This window comes from Haliotis rubra, unplaced genomic scaffold, assembly GCF_003918875.1.
Source record: "Haliotis rubra isolate DU_JTF1 unplaced genomic scaffold, ASM391887v1 Scf714, whole genome shotgun sequence".
Classification (NCBI taxonomy): domain Eukaryota; kingdom Metazoa; phylum Mollusca; class Gastropoda; order Lepetellida; family Haliotidae; genus Haliotis; species Haliotis rubra.
The window spans coordinates 129,844-151,695 of record NW_025767429.1 but is presented as its reverse complement, the minus strand read 5'-3'; the positions used below and the strand labels follow the sequence as shown (position 1 = coordinate 151,695).

Genomic DNA, 21,852 nt, shown 5'->3' with positions numbered 1-21,852 from the left:
GAAACAATGACAGGCAGTAATTGTTCATGAAGCAATTCACCAAGTCAGACCTTCCAATCTGTGTTAGTTTTCAAGCTGTATGTCCCTGGGACACCTGATACTAGTTTTCAAGCTGTATGTCCCTGGGACACCTGATACTAGTTTTTCAAGCTGTATGTCCCTGGGACACCTGATACTATGTCCCTGGCACACCACCTGATACTATGTCCCTGGGACACCTGATACTATGTCCCTGGGACACCTGATACTATGTCCCTGGGACACCTGATACTAGTTTTCAAGCTGTATGTCCCTGGGACACCTGATACTAGTTTTCAAGCTGTATGTCCCTGGGACACCTGATACTAGTTTTCAAGCTGTATGTCCCTGGGACACCTGATACTAGTTCGGCTGTCTTTATCATGAAGGAAATCAGGATTTTGTTATATCTGGGATGTTCTAGACCGCTTCTGGCATCTTGTAGATGGATCGGTTGGTTGGTTGGTTGGATGGTTGGTTGGTTGGATGGTTGGTTGGTTGGATGGTTGGTTGGTTGGCTGATTGGTTGGTTGGTTGGCTGGTTGGTTGGTTGGTTGATTGGTTGGTTGGTTGGTTGGTTGGTTGGTTGGTTGGTTTCGAGTCTGGACGAGACAATCCAGTGATCAACACCATGAACATTGATTGAAACAGATCACATGTATCAACCAAGTCAACAAGCCCTGACTACTCTAACGACAAGCATGGGTTACTGAAGACCAACTCTAACCCGGATCTAACGTGTCGGATCAGGTGGAGGTTGGAGTTTTGTTTCCAGCAATGGTGAGAAGTGGTGCTTTGTGTGTTGGCCATCTCGAGCTGCTTGCATGTCCCACAGCGAGAGAGTAAGTTTGAATCCTGGATGGGACTCAGTGTACTAGACTCTGTACTTTTACTAAGAGACGACTAACGGGATTGGGTGGTCAGGCTCACTGACTTGGTTGACACATCACATCATATCCTAGTTGCGTAGATCGAGTCTCATGTTGTTGATCACTAGATTGTCTGGTCCAGACTTGATTATTTCCCGACTGCCGCCATATAGTTGGAATATTGCTCAGTGCGGCGTTAAACAACAAACCAACTACTGAGAAAGTGTAATCCCAAGTATCTCGCAGTAAACGATAATTGTTGTAGGGACATTAATGGGATAGAACACTAGTTAGGAATATTGCTCAGTGCGGCGTTTAAACAACAAACCAACTACTGAGAAAGTGTAATCCCAAGTATCTCGCAGTAAATGATCATTGTTGTAGGGACATTAATGGGATAGAACAAGAACATTGCTGAGTGCAGTAATCTTCAGCGGGACGGTATACCCCATTTCCCTTTGTTACAGTTTATGTCCATGTCAAGTTCAAGCCTCCATCATTGGAAGCAGGGTGTGAAATTGAAATGTCCATTCCCAGACACATAATTTTCCCCAGTGTCCAAATCATGAGCGTTTAATAGCTAGCCTGTCATTAGGTAGATGGTCATATCAGGTCATGTATGCATCGGTGCTCTGGGAAGGAGAGCTCGTCGTGGTGTGAAATTGTTCAGACTTTCCTGAGTTACGATCATGTGATGATGTGCACTTTGGGGTTGACAGTTGTATGGGCCAAAACTGATACAGTGAGATGAAGGTGAGACGGAAGCTGACATTGTGAGATGTGGGTGAGATGTAAGCTGACATGGTGAGATGAAGGTGAGACGGAAGCTGGCATGGTGAGATGTGGGTGAGATGTAAGCTGACATGGTGAGATGAAGGTGAGACGGAAGCTGGCATGGTGAGATGTGGGTTAGATATAAGCTGACATGGTGAGATGAAGGTGAGACGGAAGCTGGCGTGGTGAGATGTGGGTGAGATATAAGCTGACATGGTGAGATGAAGGTGAGGCGGAAGCTGACATGGTGAGATGTGGGTTGGATATAAGCTGATATCTCACTGGTAACATCCAGTCTCGACTATTGCAACTCCCTCCTAGTGGGCGCCACCAATGTTCAACTATCAAAGTTACAGCAAGGAAAGCAAAATGCAGCTGCCCGAATCGTAACCAGGACCAAACCATGAGAGCATATCACTCCAGTACTTAAGCAGCTCCACTGGCTACCCATCTAGCACAGAATACTCTTCAAAACTCTCTGCTTTGTTTTCAAGGGGTGTAACTGGCCAAATGCCGCACTATATAACTGAACTGATTCAGCCCTACATCCCTCGCGAGAACATTCTGATCCAAGTCCAAGTCACTGCTCGTGGATCCCTCCAGTTAGAACGTCCAGCTATTGGAACTGGCCAAATGCACTGACTATATAACTGAACTGATTCAGCCCTACATCCCCGCGAGAACATTACGATCCAAGTCCAAGTCACTGCTCGTGATCCCTCCAGTTAGAGCGTCCAGCTATTGGAAGTGAACCTTCAAGTATGCTGCATAAGGCATGGAACGAACTAAACTGCTGGAATGTTTGAAAAACTGTCCAAATCTACTTGACTTCAAAGCGAAGTCTCAAAACTCATCTCTTTAGACTGTCAGATGACTAGTTTCATCTCAAGTGACTAATATTTTAATTCTGTGCTTTGAGCATTTACTGTGAATGGAAATAGCATGGTACAATGGACTATAATAATAATATAATAATAATTATGATAATGATAATATGGTGAGACTGAGACTGTATTCTTGCTCTTTTGCATTCCATATTCTCGATATGTGTGTTTTCTTTTCATTTAGCAATCTGTGTTGTATATATCAGGCTACTGCACTGCAATAAGATTTGACAAAGGGTAGTGTTTGGCGGTTTATAAGTGAATCAACTTAGTTAACAATATTTCCTTCCTAGTAGTTGGTAACATATGTTATATTTGGGATTACACTTTCTTAGTAAAGTACAGATTCTAGTACTTTTTTGGGGTTGAGTCCCATCCAGGATTTTTGTGGAAAGCAGCGGTGGCTGAAGCCGGTCTAGGCGTCTGACTTTGTGTGCTGGCGATTAGGTGCCTGACTCTGAGGGTGTGGAGTTCGAATCCCGGATGGGACTCAACCCTAAAAATACTAGAATCTGTACTTTACTAAGAGAGTGTAATCCCAAAATATACTAACGATACTGTAGCGTATTATTTTAGCGTGGTGCAATTTTTAGCGGAATTGACAGTTTAGACTACTTGGCGGTCAATTATTGGCGCAATCAGTAATTGCCCTAACCTGCCAGCTGTCTCTTTGGCCGCCACTAATAGCAGTGAAAACAAACAGAGTGGCTGAACCTGTCGAAGAGCGTTTATTGCCTACTCACAGGAAATCCCTATCTGTGCGATATACTGGTTTACACAGCAATCCGTTTACTCACGGAAGTATTAAGTGCTTAGGAAGTGAGATACCGTGATGCAAGTACTAGTATATAAAGAGATGAAAACCACATCAGTCTTATGTTCCGAATTCTGACGAACTGACTATGGCATTGCGAATGTGGTTGAAGAAAGCACCTACCCCCAAGACACCTGGACTTCCAGATCCAAATGAGTGTAAAGATGAGACTGAGATCGAAGTCGTAATAGCTGCAAATGCTGCAGTAGATCTACTTGAGGAAGAAATGGCGACAAGTGACACGTCACGTGACCCATCATTCCGTAAAGGAAGCGTGGGGAATACCAAAACTATGATTAGAATGCGGTGAAAATTGCTGTTTATCGCGATTGAACATGGTGTTATGAAGGCAGCCCGTAAGTACACACCAGTGACCTGAAGAAGAAGGTGAACGAATCTACAGTCCGTTAGTATGAAAGCCAGTTTTTGAAACAGCAAAGTAAATCGGCAGAATCTCCGCGCTATTGGTTAAGGCTGTCGAGGTCAGAGGCCAAAGCTGGGTCAATATGAAGAGCGAGATAAAGAACTGGGTGAGAAAAACAAGATTGTCTGGTGGTGCTGTCAACACAAGAACATTGCTTGCAGCAACTGATGGAATCATGAGAAAGCGTCACAAATCTGTGTTGAAAGAATTTGGTGGACATGTTCAATTGAATGATTCCTGGGCTAGATCACTTCTAAGAAGAATGGATTTTGTTAAGCGCCAAGGGAACAAAGGTGTGAAGAAGCTGCCGTCTGATTTAGCCCGTCATCAAGACTGAGTTCCTGAATGCGTGTAAAGAGTGTCATCGAACCAGAATGTCATCCCGATAAACTAGTGATCAACTGGGACCAGACTGGCCTCTCTCTCCTTCCTGGTGGTGACTGGACCATGGAAGAGCGTGGGATGAAACAAGTGACCATCTCAGGCATGGATGACAAGCGACAGATCACAGGTCTACTTTCTATGACAAAGTCCGGTGATTTGCTGCCCCTCAGCTGATCTCACGGCTGGAAAATCAGACCCGATGTCATCCATCCATCAACTTTCCTGCTGACTGGGACATCACACATACTGACTCACATTGGAGCACCGAGGTATCCATGCTCAGATTTGTAGAGAGCGTCCTTGATAGACCCCACGTTAAGTAGCAACACGCGTAATGAACTGGGATTAGATCCCGACCACAAGGCATTGTGCATCTTTGATGTCTATAGAGCTCATCGTACCGACAGTTTGAGCGTGAACTCCTACAAGAAAAGAACATTTGTTTACGTGTACGTCCCAGCCGCCTGTACTGACAAGCTGCAACCACTTGACCTGGCACTCAACAAGAACTTTAAGGCCGAGATCAAACAGTGTTTCCACGGTGAAAGTGGTATTCATGTGAGGTTGTGCGCGACAACTGGACCGAGCAAGAGGATGCAGGGAGCGATGATGCAGTGTCTGCAATCTCAGTTGACACCAGGACCAGCGTCATTAAAAGCCCTTCACGGACAATGGGTTATCAAGGCATTTGATACCATGTCAAAGAGGAAGGACCTCATTCAGAGCGGATTTAAACAAGCCGGTTGATTGAGTGTTAAATTGACAATCATTGACTTCTACTGTATATGAAGCTGTTTGTAATTTCAAACAAGCCGGGTTGTTGTGAGATGATTGGGTGCTAAATTGACTACCAGTATTAAGCTTCATGATGTACTGGTAAAATCTTAATGAATAAATAAAATACTGCCTTATTATTTCTTTCCGAGTATGTTTCATGGTAATCTGTTTTGTATCAAACCATCTGTCACTACTGATTGAATTGAAATAGACCATGTGACCAATTTCAATGGCGACACAACACACATTGCTGTTTTAAGCTAATTCAGCTGATGGGACTTGGCTCATTATTTAGTAGTAATTAATGGTTTGGGAAATCCATTACAGCGACAGTTAAGTATGATTCTTTATGCTACTATCAGTCGTCATTTTAAGATTCCGTAGATTTCTGTCTTCAAACTTGATGTGTTATGGCAACAACTCAGAGGCGAAAGCGTGGCTAGAAATGATCTATCTGTACACACCATTCTCAGACTGGCTGGTCAAGAGCTGTGGAATAATTCAAAATTATTGTGACATTATATACATTGCAACTCTTTATTGTGCTCTAGTGGCCTTTCTAGCAATATAGATGATATATTCAGCCAGCAGAGAGCTTCTGGAATTGTGATATTGGAATCAATAATGGAAGCTACTTGCATCTCTTTCTTGTTGAGCATGATATCTATGTTGAGACTTGAGCAAGGATGGAACAGTTCCACCCTCCATCATCCACAAGTAAAGTTCCATGTTGTTGTGATAGATTCCTCGTGAAGATCCACGGTAGAACTCCATTTGCCGGGATTAGGTGGTCTGGTTTCTCACTTGGATTTTGCATGTCATCGTCAGGGTTTTATGGCACGCAAGATTCCTGCGTATTGGACGCAGAAATTTGGTGAAGTACCCCCAAACTAAAATCCTGTGAGTCCTTGTGGACTCAATATAATTTTTTTTCTGGGAAAGAACTTTCTGAGTTTGTAATGACATCCCATATTAATATGTTAACATTTTATTTACAATCGTTATTCTAATGATATTGAAAGTAACACATATCATAACGTAATCATTATCAAATGGGAAGCATCCATTATCACTGATTTCATGCAAATTGATTGACTCCCAATTTTGGAAATGGTCTGTCAAAAAAATATGCCCTGAGTCCCCAGGACTCCTAGTTTCGAAGAGCTATGTCAAACCCTGCATCGTATCCTAGTTGTGTAGGTCATGGTGTCAGTCACTGGATTGTCTGGTCCAGTGTCTGTACCCTAATTTGGGGAATGGAACTTGGGTCTACAGCTTGATGAGCATGCTAGGAGAATGCTTTAACCACTATGACACCCCACCACTCTCGACAGATGGGAAAACTAATTTCCCTTCAAAGCAAAGTATCCTTCACATTAGGGGATCATTTCAGCGTTAGAAATACGGTCTTTATTCCATCACACCTTGAGGTCAGGACTGAAACAACACACTGAATTAGTTTTCGCACCCTGCGAGGTGATATGAACATAACATACCAAAAAGTGAAGATGTCAGAGTTTGAGATAATGGGGTTTCCAAGTGCAGATGAACAAAAATGTTTCTCTCTCAAGAATTAGGTGAACAAATTCACTACAAAACAGCTGTGAGTTTTAAGTTTTGCTGAGTTTACAAAAATGGATATGCATCTACAAAGAGCTGTGGCGTGGTCGGTGTAAATGCTCACAGTTTGACTCAACCCTCTTAGCTTTTCTTCTAATTGCTTCCCCTAATCAGTTTGCTGTTGGTTTTGCAATTTCTACCAGCCATCTATTAATTCGTTCCTGCGATCGCTGTCACGTTGGAGTGTGGAAAATGGTCGGATGAGCGGCTTTGAGATGAGCTGCCATTACTGATCAATGGGTGTAATTTGTTTGAGCTCCACCGGTGCAACTCTCCATGTAGACTGGGTCTGTTGGTTTGTCAGCGTCATCGTGGGAGGAGAATGTTGGAGATTGAGTAGACAGTTTGGAAATGGAAGTCTGGCTGAGATTCTGTGATGTGTTCAGGAATGTTACCGCTGTGAACAAGTGAGTGAGGGTGAGAAGGGGTTTGATTTCAGTTGGTCGTATCACAGCTGTATCAAGCACTTGGAGAAGAAACTTGATTTTGTTACTGAGAGTTTGGAAATGGCAGCTTGGCTCCGCCTGCTTGTTTCAGGAAGGGTATCAATGTGGTTGCCTTGAACATGTTCAGTCACCTGTGTTCAAATATATCATGGCAGTCGTTGACATAGGCAGGTAAGCAAGTGGTTGATAGCATGGCAGCCGTTGACATAGGCAGGTAAGCAAGTGGTTGATAGCATGGCAGTCATTGACATAGGCAGGTAAGCAAGTGGTTGATATCATGGCAGTCGTTGATGTAGGCAGGTAAACAAGTGGTTGATAGCATGGCAGCCGTTGACATAGGCAGGTAAGCAAGTGGTTGATAGCATGGCAGTCATTGACATAGGCAGGTAAGCAAGTGGTTGATAGCATGGTAGTCGTTGACATAGGCAGGTAAATAAGTGGTTGATAGCATGGCAGTTGTTGACACAGGCAGGTAAACAAGTGGTTGATAGCATGGCAGTCGTTGACAGGCAGGTAAGCAAGTGGTTGATAGCATGGCAGTGGTTGACATAGGCAGGTAAGCAAGTGGTTGATAGCATGGCAGTGGTTGACATAGGCAGGTAAGCAAGTGGTTGATAGCATGGCAGTGGTTGACATAGGCAGGTAAGAAAGTGGTTGATAGCATGGCAGTGGTTGACGTAGGCAGGTAAACAAGTGGTTGATAGCATGGCAGTCATTGACAGAGGCAGGTAAGCAAGTGGTTGATAGCATGGCAGTCGTTGACATAGGCAGGTAAGCAAGTGGTTGCTAGCATGGCAGTCGTTGACATAGGCAGGTAAACAAGTGGTTGATAGCATGGCAGTGGTTGACATAGGCAGGTAAGCAAGTGGTTGATAGCATGGCAGTCGATGACAAAGGCAGGTAAGCAAGTGGTTGATAGCATGAGCAGCGATTCAGTGGTTTGGCCTTCTGGTCGATTTGATTTATTTGTCACTTTGTCCACTTCTGCTGTTCATGTCCCATCCCGTCCTCACCCTCACGTTCCCTCCCAATCTTCAACCCCTCTCACATCCCCTCACAATCTTCAGGGATGAAAATTTTCCGTGGATCTGCAGAATTCCGGGAATATCATATGGCCAAGGGTCATTTTTGTGAATCATCTAAATCCGTTGACAATTGTATGAATGTGCTTCAGCAGATTTAAACTTTCTTAATGGTTGCTGTGTTCATGATATTGTCATTTCTGAGCCAGTTTTAAAGGTCTAAAATGCCTAAATATCAGGAGCTTCGGCTAGTTTTCAGAGTTTTTCTCAAAACTTCATTCTCATCCCTGCTCTTTTCATGTCCCATCCCAATCTTCATGTCCCTTCCCTCTAGTCACGTCCCCTCTGAATCTTCCTGTCCCCCCGCTCTATTCATGTCCCCTCCCTGGGTCACGATATGGCTGAAATATTGCCGATGTGACGATAAATATTAACTCACTCACTCATGTCCCCTCCCAATTTCCATCTCCCCTCCCTCTATTCACATAATCAGATGTCGCTTACAGTGAATTATAACTTCCCTCATTTACTGTTTTGCCTTTCAGCATTTTGGGATGTAATTAATTAGGAGTGAGTGGGTGAGTATGGTTTTACGCTGTTTTTAGCAATGTTCCAGCAATATCACGGCGGGGCACACCACAAATGGGCTTCACACATTGTGCCCATGTGGGAATTAATTAGGAAACAGTGTTGTCGTGTGAGTGTTTGCTGTCTTCCATGATGTCCATGTTGCAGGTTCTGTTGCTGTCTGTGCAACAGGCAGGGGCTGACTGTAAAGTTGCCATACAAACAAGCTGGATGATAAGCTGGTGTTTCAGACCTGTTGCCGATCCAGGTCATGACATTGTAGGTCACCTCAACTCTTCCATGTTGCTATGACCCCTTCCTGGTGGGCCGCCTCCGTGGTGTAGTGGTTAGAGCGTCCACCCGGAGAGCGAAAGGTTGCGGGTTCGTTCCAAGAGACATTAACATATGGTACTTGTTGGTCCCTGTCTGACAATGAGCATTAATGGGTACAACAAGGACTGGTCGGCTCGGAGTCAGTATAATGTGTCTGAGTGGGGTATTCATGCTTCACTGCGGCATGGTATCTCAGTGGGCTAGCACTATAAAACCAGCTTCAGTCTGGGCTAGTACAAGCAGCCGCACATACACATACACATGCATGCACGTCGTCATATGAGCAAAATATTCTCAAGCACGACCTTAAACCCTATTTCACCTCACCTCACCTCCTTCCCTGATGGAATCTGAGCATTTCCTTCCCTGTTGTAAACAGACCTATATCACGTGGCCAGCTTCATATACATCCTTCCTTGATGGAATCTGAGCCATTCCTTCCCGTTGTAAACAGACCTATATCACGTGGCCAGCTTCATATACATCCTTCCTTGATGGAATCTGAGCCATTCCTTCCCGTTGTAAACAGACCTACCCCGTATATCACGTGTCCAGTATCACGTGTCCAGTATCATGTGTCCGGCTTTATATACATCTTGCCTCAACACTCTAGTTTACTACCACCCAACATTTCTCAACAAATTCTAAACAAATTGTCCTTGGCAGATTAGCAAAGAAATCTTCATCTTGTTCAAAATTGGGATATCTTAAAACTACTTCTAAATTCTGAAGAATATTAACGTTGGAATAATGTAAACCTATTTTCAAATTAAAACCTTGACCTTGACATTGGTCCTGCTATCGGTGGTACCCAGTTTTCTCTGTCAGTGTTTGCTTTAAGTTTATGACATTAATTACAACTATGTCAACTAGGATATATCTAGTGAGGTGAGGTGAAATGTGGTCTAACGTCATACTTAATAAGAATATTTCACGCATATGACGACGTGCATGTGTGTATATGTGTGGCTGCTTGTACTAGCCCAGGCTTAAGCTGGTTTTATAGTGCTGCACTGAGATACCATGCCGCAGTGAAGCATGAATACCCCATTCAGACACATTATACTGACTCCGAGCTGACCAGTCCTTGCTTTTCCCATTAATCTCAAGCGCCAGGCAGGGACCAACGAGTACCATATTTTAACGTATTTTGGTATGACGTGGCCGGGGATCAAACTTTCCCCGCTCCAGATGTAAGTCTGTGTTATGAAGCATACATCTGTACTAGTGCTACAATAGTTTTATGAAATTGATCCCAAGTCCAGATAAACCCCTTTCAAAGTCTGCAGCGTCAAGTTATTTGCCAAGATCATAGATTTACCTTGAGTCCTGTTTTTGAGGTTCCCTGGGACTCATACCCTCAATTTTCATGGGTCCCGGAAAACAAAATGGGGGGTCCCATTCACTTAAATATTATTATTGATATTGTTATTGTATTGTGTATCATGATCATCATCATGTTACAGTAATTGAATTGAAAATTATACCATAACCCAGCTAGTAGCGAACTCTTTGATAACTTATTGTTACTTGATTGGAATTTTTACAAAAAGTATTTGGACTTTTTCTGCGTCCCTGTGGATGCGCTAATAATTTTTTTGCATCCATTGTCAATTTTTATGCATATAGGAGGCAGGAATTCGCGTCCTGTAAATCCCTGCAAGTTGAAAGTTTTGTCATGACTACCAGAGGCCCCCCTCCAGAGGACACCCTCTAGAGGACACCTCCCATCAGTGTGTGGATTTGATGGGAGTCTGTCTGTGGAGTTCATCTCAATTAAGAATTGATTGTTGTGTAATTGCCATCATGTACATTCTGTGGGGCAGACATCCATGTGTAGAAAATTTGTTGCCTTGTAAACTGTGGAATATCGACTTTCTTGCTAACTTGATTAAGTGTTTTGATTTAATTACCATGATAGGACTTTAAAAATGCTGCTCATTATAGAAAGAGCCCCATGCAGTGTCTTTGATCTGCTTCAAGTGATGGGGTTTCAACGCTGTGATATAGAGATTCCATACCTGCTATTAAGTCCTTTGTTTGCTGTAGGGCAGTGGGGTAGCCTAGTGGTTAAGGCCTTCGCTCGTCACGCCGAAGACCCGGGTTCAATTCCCCACATGGGTACAATGTGTTAAGCCCATTTCTGGTGGCCCCTGCCGTGATATTGCTGGAATATTGCTAAAAGCGGCGTAAAACCAAACTCACTCACTCACTCACTTTGTTTGCTGTAGGCTTGTGGTCGTCTTAGGTGTTTCAACTTCTTGTGTTGTGACCATTTTAATACCTCTTGTACATTCTGGCATAAAATAGTATTTTAGGGGCCCTTGATAATATATGGCTAGGGGGGGATGATGATGATTGTTATGGAGAAGCATGTACAATGTGAGTGGCCCCCCCTACAATTTATGTACAAAGTAAGTGCATGTCATGTACAAAATCAATGACCCCCTCCCCTTCCCATATTTCTTAAGCATAATTTTAAAATATTTTTATGCCCCTGCCATATATGGCTGGGGGCATATAGGGTTACCCTCCGTGTCCGTCCGTCCATACGTCAGTCTGCATGAAACAGGGAATGTACTCTATCCACTTCTCCACAAAAACGCTCTGTGGAATTCAATGAACTTATACATGGGCTTTCTTGGGACTCTAATGATGTGCATCTCATATTTTGTTTTTGTATTTTATAGTTTTTTGTATGTTAAGAGACATTTGAACTTAGATAAATTTTGTTGAATTTCTCTCTGATGATAGTGAAATAGGGGATTAAGTCTATCCACTTCTCCACAAAAACTGCTCAACAGAATTGATTAAACTTATACATGTGTTTCATTGGGACTCGAAAGGTGTGCATCTCATAGTTGCATAGATGTTTATTGAACTTGTTCGTGAGTTTTGTTCAATTATTGATCTTTATATCTGTCTTATGAATGTCAGCGGGGGCATCCGTGTCCCTGGACACAATTTTTTCTTGTTTAAAATAGTGTTTTGTTTTACCTTCATATATATATATGCTCTGCTGGCGCTCTAACTAACTCATAAAGGGACAAAACAAGAATAGATGTCACAATTCATGTTTGACCATTGAAAATACAACTTAATGTTTAACCCTGAACATCATTCTCCATGGATTTCAGATAGAAATGACACATGTGGAATATTGTCTAATGAGCTGATAAACATCATCGCTTGATTTTCTGTTAAAGGGCAGGGGTTTTAGATATTTCACAGTAAAATGTATCCTCTCTTCAGCAGATAAATCTTTTTTCTCATTATTGGGTTCTTGCAGGTTTTTGTTGTTGTACAGACATTTAGTTGTCTTTGAAGTTGGATGTTTTTATATCTCTGATCCATCATTACGGTTGGCGGCAATGGTAAAGTTTTACCATTTCTTTGTTGTTGGCGTCAGTCAGTCAGTCTGTAACCATGGCAACCTTGAAGATTATTTTAACAAACGTAACAATCATGCCAGGCAAAGACTTTTGACTTTAATTAATTTAGATAAAGCAATATTGATAATCTCATTTTAGAGACTTCAAGAGTCTGATGCTTTGAAAAGAAATAAATTGGCCTTGTTTATCTCCAAGGAATATAACTGGTCTGATCTTTTAATCATGTTTTTGGATGAATGTTTTGTCAAAAGAATTGCTAGAAAAACAACATTTGTAATGATAGTGGCTCTCTGCACCATCACACATTGTGATTAGACAAACAATCCAAGTTCTTCAATTCAACAACAAAGGATTTTCTTTCTGATTGTGTAAGTTGAAGAATCTGGACCATTTTCCAAATGTGGAGTCCGTTCGACATATGTTGACACACGGAACTTTAAGATAAGTTGTTATCTCATGTCGATAAGTCTCTGTCACTGTTTCCTGGCCATGATGACAAACAGTTTTATACTCTGAATGTTTTCAACATGGCATGCCAGCATGTCTATTGAACAATTAATTTCTTTTACAAAACCCAAGACTAAAACATGTTTTTCAAATATATGCAGGAAAAGATTCTGTTTAATACTAAGTGGTAGGCATCAGTGATCTATTTCACTGACGGACAGTTGTAAAGAAAGACAGCCTTCTTACAACCAGCCATTGTTTGTCCTCAATTAAAGATGCATCTGATTTGTTCCTTTTGGTTATGTTTCTGTTTCCATGGCAACCCTGTGGGAGATTGTTCATTTGGTCCTATGTTGTTGAGTTGGTGCCCTGGGACATTAGTGAAAAGCAAAGTTTACGTCATCATAAAATTATGGATGTATGGTACAACAATGTTGTCGGGACGGAAGTGAATGTTGTGACTCTGTGAAGTCAGCTTGTTAGCCTAGTGGCTAAAGCGTTAAGCTGCGAAGGGTTGATTTGTGGGCACTCTGTGAGTCATCTGACATACATTGGTATTTTCCAAAAGTGATTAGACCCGTGATTAGACCCGTGAAGGTCCGGGTTAGAATATTGATCTTCAGTAACCCATGCTTGTCGTAAGAGGCGACTAACGGGATCGGGTGGTCAGGCTCGCTGACTTGGTTGACACATGTCATCGGTTCCGTCAGGCTCATGCTGTTGATCACTGGATTGTCTGGTCCAGACTCGATTATTTACAGACCGCCGCCATATAGCTGGAATGTTGCTGAGTGCGGCCGAAAACTAAACTCACTCATTTACTCCAAAAGTGATTATTATCATTAACATGTCCTGTCATATACTGACATCACAATCCTTGAAAATAAAGTCCGGAGAAGGACTGGGACATGGAGGATACATGATTTCAGCCAGCACTGTCTTCACTGTCTTCATTTGCTTTGTACAACAAGCAAGAAAACAGGCAAGATATTTTATCCAGGAATCCCTTGGGTGCACACAGCATGAATCAGTGAATGACGAAACGTTCTGGAAATGTTTAAAGCACAAACGTTTGCAGTTTTATGGCCTCTCATGAACACTGAGCGATAAAGATGAAATTGCATTAAAAAAATCATCAGTGGCCGATCCTGGTAATGAATGATGAATGGAGCAGAAATCAGGAGAATAAACCGTCTGTAAATGACTTGAGTAAAAGGTTAACAGTCCTAGTTCATGCTGATGTCTGCTGGTTAACAGAGACAGGCCATTCCCTGGTGTCAAACTTACAGAATCAATTACGCTAACCTGGTCTCCACGTTTATCTCCATCACTCCCCCAATTCTCGTATTTGCTTCGTCCGTGGAAGCATGACGTGGAAAACATGATTCTGCAATGGAAGTGCCACCATCTTGAATATTCAGACTTAACCATTAGTGATTTCAAGCAGTCTGGTCCGTCTGTGGTTGTCACGAACGCTGTGGCTTGAATCAACACTGCTGCTGTTTGACTTTGATTCTGCGATTCAAGAGCCGACCATCCCCGACGATTGACTCCCTAGGAGATCATGAGAAGTAGGCTGAATGGGCCAAAATTGACAAACTGATGTCATGAATCCTGGCGATGGTTTGTGTTTCATAAACATTATGACTGCAGCATAGAGGGACACTGAGTGTGTTTGGTGATGCGGTCATGCCGATGTTGATCCAATGCTGTCACTGATGCTGGTGTAATTGATTCAAAGATTGAATGCAATGTGATCTCTTTGACAGAAAATCGGTACGTTTCTTCTCAGTTTTTTGTTTCTCTTTTACCAGAATCTCATGGAAATTGTTTGTTTTGCATTGTGTGGATGCTATGACTGTGGGGAGGTGTTGAAAGTTGTGAATGCTCAAGGGTTCTGATAGTGTGGGTACGATTCACAATCGCCACAAGCAACTCTAAATCTACAGGTTCACATTGCCAGAGTGTACAATAGATTGAGTGTACAATAGCTTGAGTGTACAATGACTTGAGGGTACAATGTCTTAATGAGCATACCAATGGCTTGAGTGTACAATGGCTTGAGTGTACAATGGCTTGAGTGTACAATGTCTTAATGAGCGTACCAGTGGCTTGAGTGTACCATGACTTAAGGGTACAATGTCTTAATGAGCGTACCAGTGGCTTGAGTGTACCATGACTTGAGGGTACAATGTCTTAATGTGCGTACCATTGTTTGACTTCACCATGACTTGAGGGTACAATGTCTTAATGAGCATACCAGTGGCTTGAGTGTACCATGACTTAAGGGTACAATGTCTTAATGAGCGTACCAGTGGCTTGAGTGTACCATGACTTAAGGGTACAATGTCTTAATGAGCGTACCAGTGGCTTGAGTGTACCATGACTTAAGGGTACAATGTCTTAATGAGCGTACCAGTGGCTTGAGTGTACAATGACTTGAGGGTACAATGTCTTAATGAGCCAAGTACCAATGTCTTGAGTGTACAATGTCTTGAGTGTACAATTGCTTCAGTGTACAATGACTTGAGTGTACAATGTCTTTATGAGCGTACCAATGGCTTGAGGGTACAATGTCTTGAGTGTACAATTGCTTCAGTGTACAATGACTTGAGTGTACAATGTCTTGAGTGTACAATTGCTTGAGTGTTCAATTGCTTGAGTGTACAATGTCTTGAGTGTACAATTGCTTGAGTGTTCAATTGCTTGAGTGTACAATGTCTTGAGTGTACAATTGCTTCAGTGTACAATGACTTGAGTGTACAATGTCTTGAGTGTACAATTGCTTGAGTGTTCAATTGCTTGAGTGTACAATGTCTTGAGTGTTCAATTGCCTGAGTGTACCATAGCTTGAGTTTCAAATAGCTTCATTGTGTACAGTTGCCACGGATGGCAATTTTCCGCTGATCCACGGATTTCAGCTGATTTTATTTCAAATTGTTCAATTGTGAATCGTCTAATTCCATTGAGAAACCCTCAACTCGATGACACAATATTAAGTTTTCAGCTGAAAATAGATTTTCCTGTTGCCATCCCTGAACTGCTTTAGTTTACCATTACTTGAGTGTTTCAGTCCTTGAATCTTTCATGGCATGAGTTAACCATAGCTTGTTAACCATTGCTTGACTAAACAATGCTTGAGTGTACCATTGTTTGACTTAACAATGCTTGAGTACACCATAGCTTGAATGCACCATAGCTTGAGTACACCATAGCTTGAATATACCATAACTTGAGTACACCATAGCTTGAATATACCATAACTTGAGTACACCATAGCTTGAATATACCATAACTTGAGTACACCATAGCTTGAATATACCATAACTTGAGTACACCATAGCTTGAATATACCATAACTTGAGTACACCATAGCTTGAATATACCATAACTTGAGTACACCATAGCTTGAATATACCATAACTTGAGTACACCATAGCTTGAATATACCATAACTTGAGCAAACCCTGCCTGAGTACACCATTGCATGAGTGTACCATTGTTGAAAGTGCTTTAGTGTCCCATGCAATGAGTTTAACACTGCTAGCGTGTTCATGGTTAAAGTAGCTCAAGTGAAATAAGTATTTAAGGGCATGACTTAAGGGCAATGGGCAAGATCTGACAGCTTAAAGAATAAGTGCTTCAAACTAGGGCTGGAACGATTCACCGATGCATCGATGCATCGCGATACTTTTAAGTTTGATACAGCTATCGTATCGTCGACTGGTGTATCAATACAAAATGATACACAACTTTTTTTCAAAACAGTATTATCTTAAACATGTTACACAGTACTTGTTTAGAAAAAATACACAAGTATGATGGAGTTACTTGTTTGATTATTACAACAGTGTTTTTGTTATACACAAATACCTTGAAATAAATCATTTTAAATCTAGATACCGTGTCATTCTTTCAAGGTGTATGTATCGTGATACATATCGTGATCGCAGGTAAAATATTGCGATATGTATCGTGATCGTGACATAGTGTATCATCCCAGCCCTACTTAAAACAGCAAGACATGAGAGATAAAGCAGAAGTTATGGACAAAGAGCAAGATTTTCACCTAAGAATTAAAACAAATAAAAGAGCAAGAGACCAGGATAAAAATAATAGCCAAGAGTTATGAACAATATTTAAATCAAGAACAAAACCTAGGTGTTAACGCCTGAAAGCAGGAATTAAGAGCATAGTGCTGAGAATATAACCCAAGAGCATAAGTTAAGTGCAGTTAACTACAGTGAACGGGGTCTCCTCACTGTGCAGGCACCTTTTCATAATTCAAAATTACTGAAGCACTCAGGCGCATTAAACAACTAAACAAAGGGATTACTAGGGGACTGTATTAGTATTTTTCTGTCTAGCAGAAAAATAGTGATATAAATTTATTCTTCATACAGGAGGTGAGGTGAAATTTGGTTTAGTGTCGTACTTGTTTAGTGGTTTCGCCATATGATGCAAAGCATAATGCGTGTGTATACATGTAGTGGTACAAAGTTTACTAGCCCAGACTTAAAGCTGAAATATCATGCCGCAGTGAAGCATGAATACCCCACTCAGACATTATACTGACTCGAGTGATACAGTCCTTGTTGTACCCATTAATGCAAAGTTTAATGCAGGGACCAACAAGTACCTTATTTTAAAGTCTTTTGGTACCCGACCTTCCGTGATACAAAGTTTAGTGCTTCTAACTCCCAGTTTACACCACAAGGCAGTCTCTTCATACAGGAAATAGTGATACAAAGTTTAGTGATTCAAAGTTAATCAAAAATATTATTCTTCAATACAGTATCGTAACTAACATACAGGCAATAGTGATAGCTAAATAGAACTTTAATTCTTCAACAGTGGCACAGAATTGAATCAAACTTTTACTTGTAACACAGTAAACACGTACTGTAACATACTCCGTTGTAATAACAGGTCAACAATGGAAGAAATCAGCACTGAATTGGGAATAACTCTGCACCGGACAAGATGAATTTATTCAGTGACATTAATTGAACATGGATATTGGATAATTGGTGAGTTGATATCTGGTCTGAAGACAAAACAGTGGAACAGATCGCGTAAATGCACCATGCTTCTCGGCAAACCGAGGAGCATGACTTTTCACGTCTTGTCCGACCACATGCTCTTGACCACGGGAAAAGCGGTCAAAATCGGTTGAGTTATGCATGGGTTAAGGTCTAACTTGAGTTTAGACGTCAGTTGAGTTCAGGTTTCCCTTGAGTTCGGTTGTTTCTTGAGTTGGGTGACAGCTCGTCAAAATAGGATTTAGATAGACTGATATAAAGAATGTATTAGTGCATCGAAATAGAAGTTCCATATAGCTAGCTGCTATAGAGCTAGATAATGTAGATAGTAGACTTACGCTGCAATAGAGCTAGATAGTGTAGATAATAGAATTTAAGGTATCACATTAAGTTTCTTGCCTCATTAGCATTTGTTATAAAAAATTCACATTTAGTTCCCCATTTATTGTTTGAATTATTTCATCAGTTTAATCAAGAGAGTCACGTTTAGTTCCCCAAATAGCATATGTTGATACTTTAATTTTAGTTAGTTTAGTTTTCAATTCCACTGGGCAACAATATCAGTCTGACAATCTATCAGCTTGGGATCTGTCCCATGGGTATGAGTTACGTTCTGCTAAATCATGGGACGACCCCTTTCCTTAAAACAACATCACTAATCCTCTGCAGGCTGCCTGCACAGTGAGGATAAACCACAGTATGAGCTGAACTGCCAGAGCAACATCAAGAAACAGCACACCAAAAGTTACCCTGACCAGACAATGACAACTGTGAAGTTGAGAGTAATCCCTTGGCTTGGTCCTGCTATGCAGGGGCTTGTCTTTATCACCTTGTTATTGCCCCATTGTTGAAGCATTGTCGTCAACATGCTTCAGAGTCATTTGCCTGGCTCCGAATTGTAGCAAATTAATGCAATAGTCAACTCAACCACATAAAAAATCCTTTAGCGTGTAATTTAACTATTTGGAGGTAGAGAAGTTGGTTGGAAGGATATATGCCTAGGTCCCAGAGGTGTCCCATGTAATGGGCAAAGAATACGGCCCAAATTGAGTTAGGGATTATTTGGCTTTTCGTCATGCGCTGGAAGCATCTTCTTGTCGCGCTCTGATGGGGAATCAATACAAACTGCACTTGTTGCGCCATCCCATCACGAAACTCGTCAACTGGCTCGGCAGGAATTATGAACGGGCACACGTGGCACGACATTTCTACGGGACTAATGAAGTTATCAATTTCTGGATGCATAGCCGGTGCCTTTCACTTTACTTACTCATTCCAGGTTTATTTAAGCTGTTGGCCAGCGTGCGTTAAATGTTGAGCAGCGATGAATAATTTATTGCCTCTGCCGCGTCCGACCAGAGGAAGGATCCCTCAGGGTTCAGATCTGTTCACGATGCTGCTCTGGCCACTGGTCTGAAATGAAGTTGAAAGCTGAGTTTCCATACTGATAATTACATGTTGGGATGTCGAGTCTCAGAATGCTCGTCATGTAACGGGGAATCCTGGAGGGAATTGTGGGTCTGAGGAAGATGGTTCGTGTCGGGCCATGTATCCTCATGAAGAACTTGGTAATGGACCATGGGGAGGTTTGCCATGTTAGTTGACCTTCTTTGTGATAACATTGTAACCTATCAGTTATTTGGTTTTAATTTTATATTTCAGCTTGTAGATTGGAGGGATTTTATTATATAGAAAGAATCTCACCCAAGTGTCTACTGGTATTAATTATATCAACAAGTTATATAGTTACAAATATTCGAGGTTTGCGAGGTGTCTTCTGATATATTTGATATCAGAAGACACGAAGGTGAGATTTTATTTATCATCAAAAAGCACTCTTCATTAGTTTTCAATGAAAAATGTACATCTCTGAACACGGTACTGCCATTAGACTTGCAGTGCAGCGATGTCATAGCATTGTGACATCATCAAGTTTATGATGTCATAGCATTATGATATTCTAAGTTTTTTTACATCATAGCATTATGAGTCGTGTAATTGATGATGTCAAAGCATTGTGATCTCATGTAATTGATGACAAGAGGGCATTGTACAAAATCTACTGTCAAAACAATATCTCCTCGGAGATATCGTTTGATCTCACACAAGCAATATCTCCAGTGGAACACAGTTTGGATGATAAATAATCATACCCTGTATTATAATGAAGATGTGCAGCAAGTCAGAACACATGAAAAAAGGTGTTCTTAAATCATTTTTTATGAGTATATTTGCCAATGGTATAGTGGCCAGCTAGGACTTCTATCTTGACCTCATTGGACCCCAAACTTATTGCCGACACTCAGTGTCCCACAGTCTTACAGATATAGACCGAGTTCAATCTCTGTTGTTTCAGGAGTTCACGGAGCACAAATGACTTTACACCCAGGCATACCCTGCGTGTGGACCAATCAGGTCGGCCATCAGACAGTGTTTAATCAGACAGTTATCAGTTACAACAGCAGCCTTGTAGCTGGCCAGGCAGCTGGCGAGTCACATCAATAACTAGAAACCAGCTTCCACTGATGCTGATTGTACACAGCGGACAACTTATTTGTGGATCAACTTTTAGCATGTTTTGTATCTGAGGTGTAAATAATGGTGGCTGTCGGACATATTTTCACCATGTACAGGGAGAGTTATTTCCCTTTGTCACAACTCTTGTTGTTGCATTATCATGGACAGTGAAGATCCCTTCTACAAAAGATCCTAGAGCTATTATTGTCATAAGTTTGTTAAGTATGGGAGTTAATGCTAACATCATAGTAACTTGGCATGGACAGTGAAGATCCCTTCTACAAAGGGATCCTATTGTGATGATTGTTGGAAGGTTATTAAGCGTGGGAGTTAGTGCTTACATCATAGTAACTTGGCATGGACAGTGAAGATCCCTTCTACAAAGGGATCCTATTGTGATGATTGTTGGAAGGTTATTAAGCATGGGAGTTAGTGCTTACATCATAGTAACAGAGCTCCCGATAAGATTCAGCTCATGTGGGTACTGTACCCACTGTATTTTTTTGGAGTGGGTATTATGAATGTTGAGTGGGTATTTCATTTTCCGTTACCCACTGCTTTCAAATATGTGCGTATTTCAGTCATTTTACTCACCTAAATATTATGTCACTGAGTAAGTTTACTAAGCAGGTATGTTCTGCCTTATGTCATACCTAATCAAAACCAACTTAAATATAATGGAAATGATTTCATAATAAATCACTCATCCTATACTGACAGTACAACACTTGTCCTATACTAACAGTACAACTTGATAGCAATCGATGTCTTTTTCATTACGCAAGCGGTTTTTATAAATATATTCTGGACGCATTTGTTTTAAACTTTTTGCGTATCTAACATTTTAAATGCGTAATTGGTACGCAACAATTATTTTTCAATGCGTAATTGGAAATTTTCTATGCGTATTTTACCCGGATACGCAGCTTATCTGGGCCTCTGTAGTAACTTGGACAGTGAAGATCCCTTCTACAAAGGGATCCTATTGCGATGATTGTTGGAAGTTTATTTAGCATGGGAGTTAGTGCTTAGATGATCTTAGTGCTAAGGTCATCTTGTGGAACGGTACCCAGGTGTCAAAGGCTGTACTAGGTATGTTTTCACATGCTGGGGTAGCCTAGTGGACAAAGTGTTTGCTTGTCTTGTCAGAGGCTTGGGTTCAATTTCTCCAATGGGTATAACGTGTGAAGCCAGTACCTATTGAACCAGCCGAGATGTTGCTAAAAGTGATGTAAGGCAGTAGTCACTTCAGGTCAAGATATCATAATGTGTCGGGGTGACTACTGAGGGGAAACAACTATTGTGATACCCATAGCCTATTGCAACACACCATTGAAACCTACTGTTGCAACACACCATTGAAACCTACTATTGCAACACACCATTGAAACCTACTATTGCAACTCACCATTGAAACCTACTATTGCAACACACCATTGAAACCTACTATTGCAACACACCATTGAAACCTACTATTGCAACACACCATTCAAACCTACTATTGCAACACACGATTGAAACC

General features: G+C 41.4%; 1 protein-coding gene across 1 annotated transcript in view; it reads left to right on the top strand.

The window, feature by feature from the left end:
* The window catches only part of LOC124259229 (alpha-1,3-mannosyl-glycoprotein 2-beta-N-acetylglucosaminyltransferase-like), a 67,659-nt gene that overhangs the window by 26,610 nt on the left and 19,197 nt on the right, over positions 1–21,852 (top strand).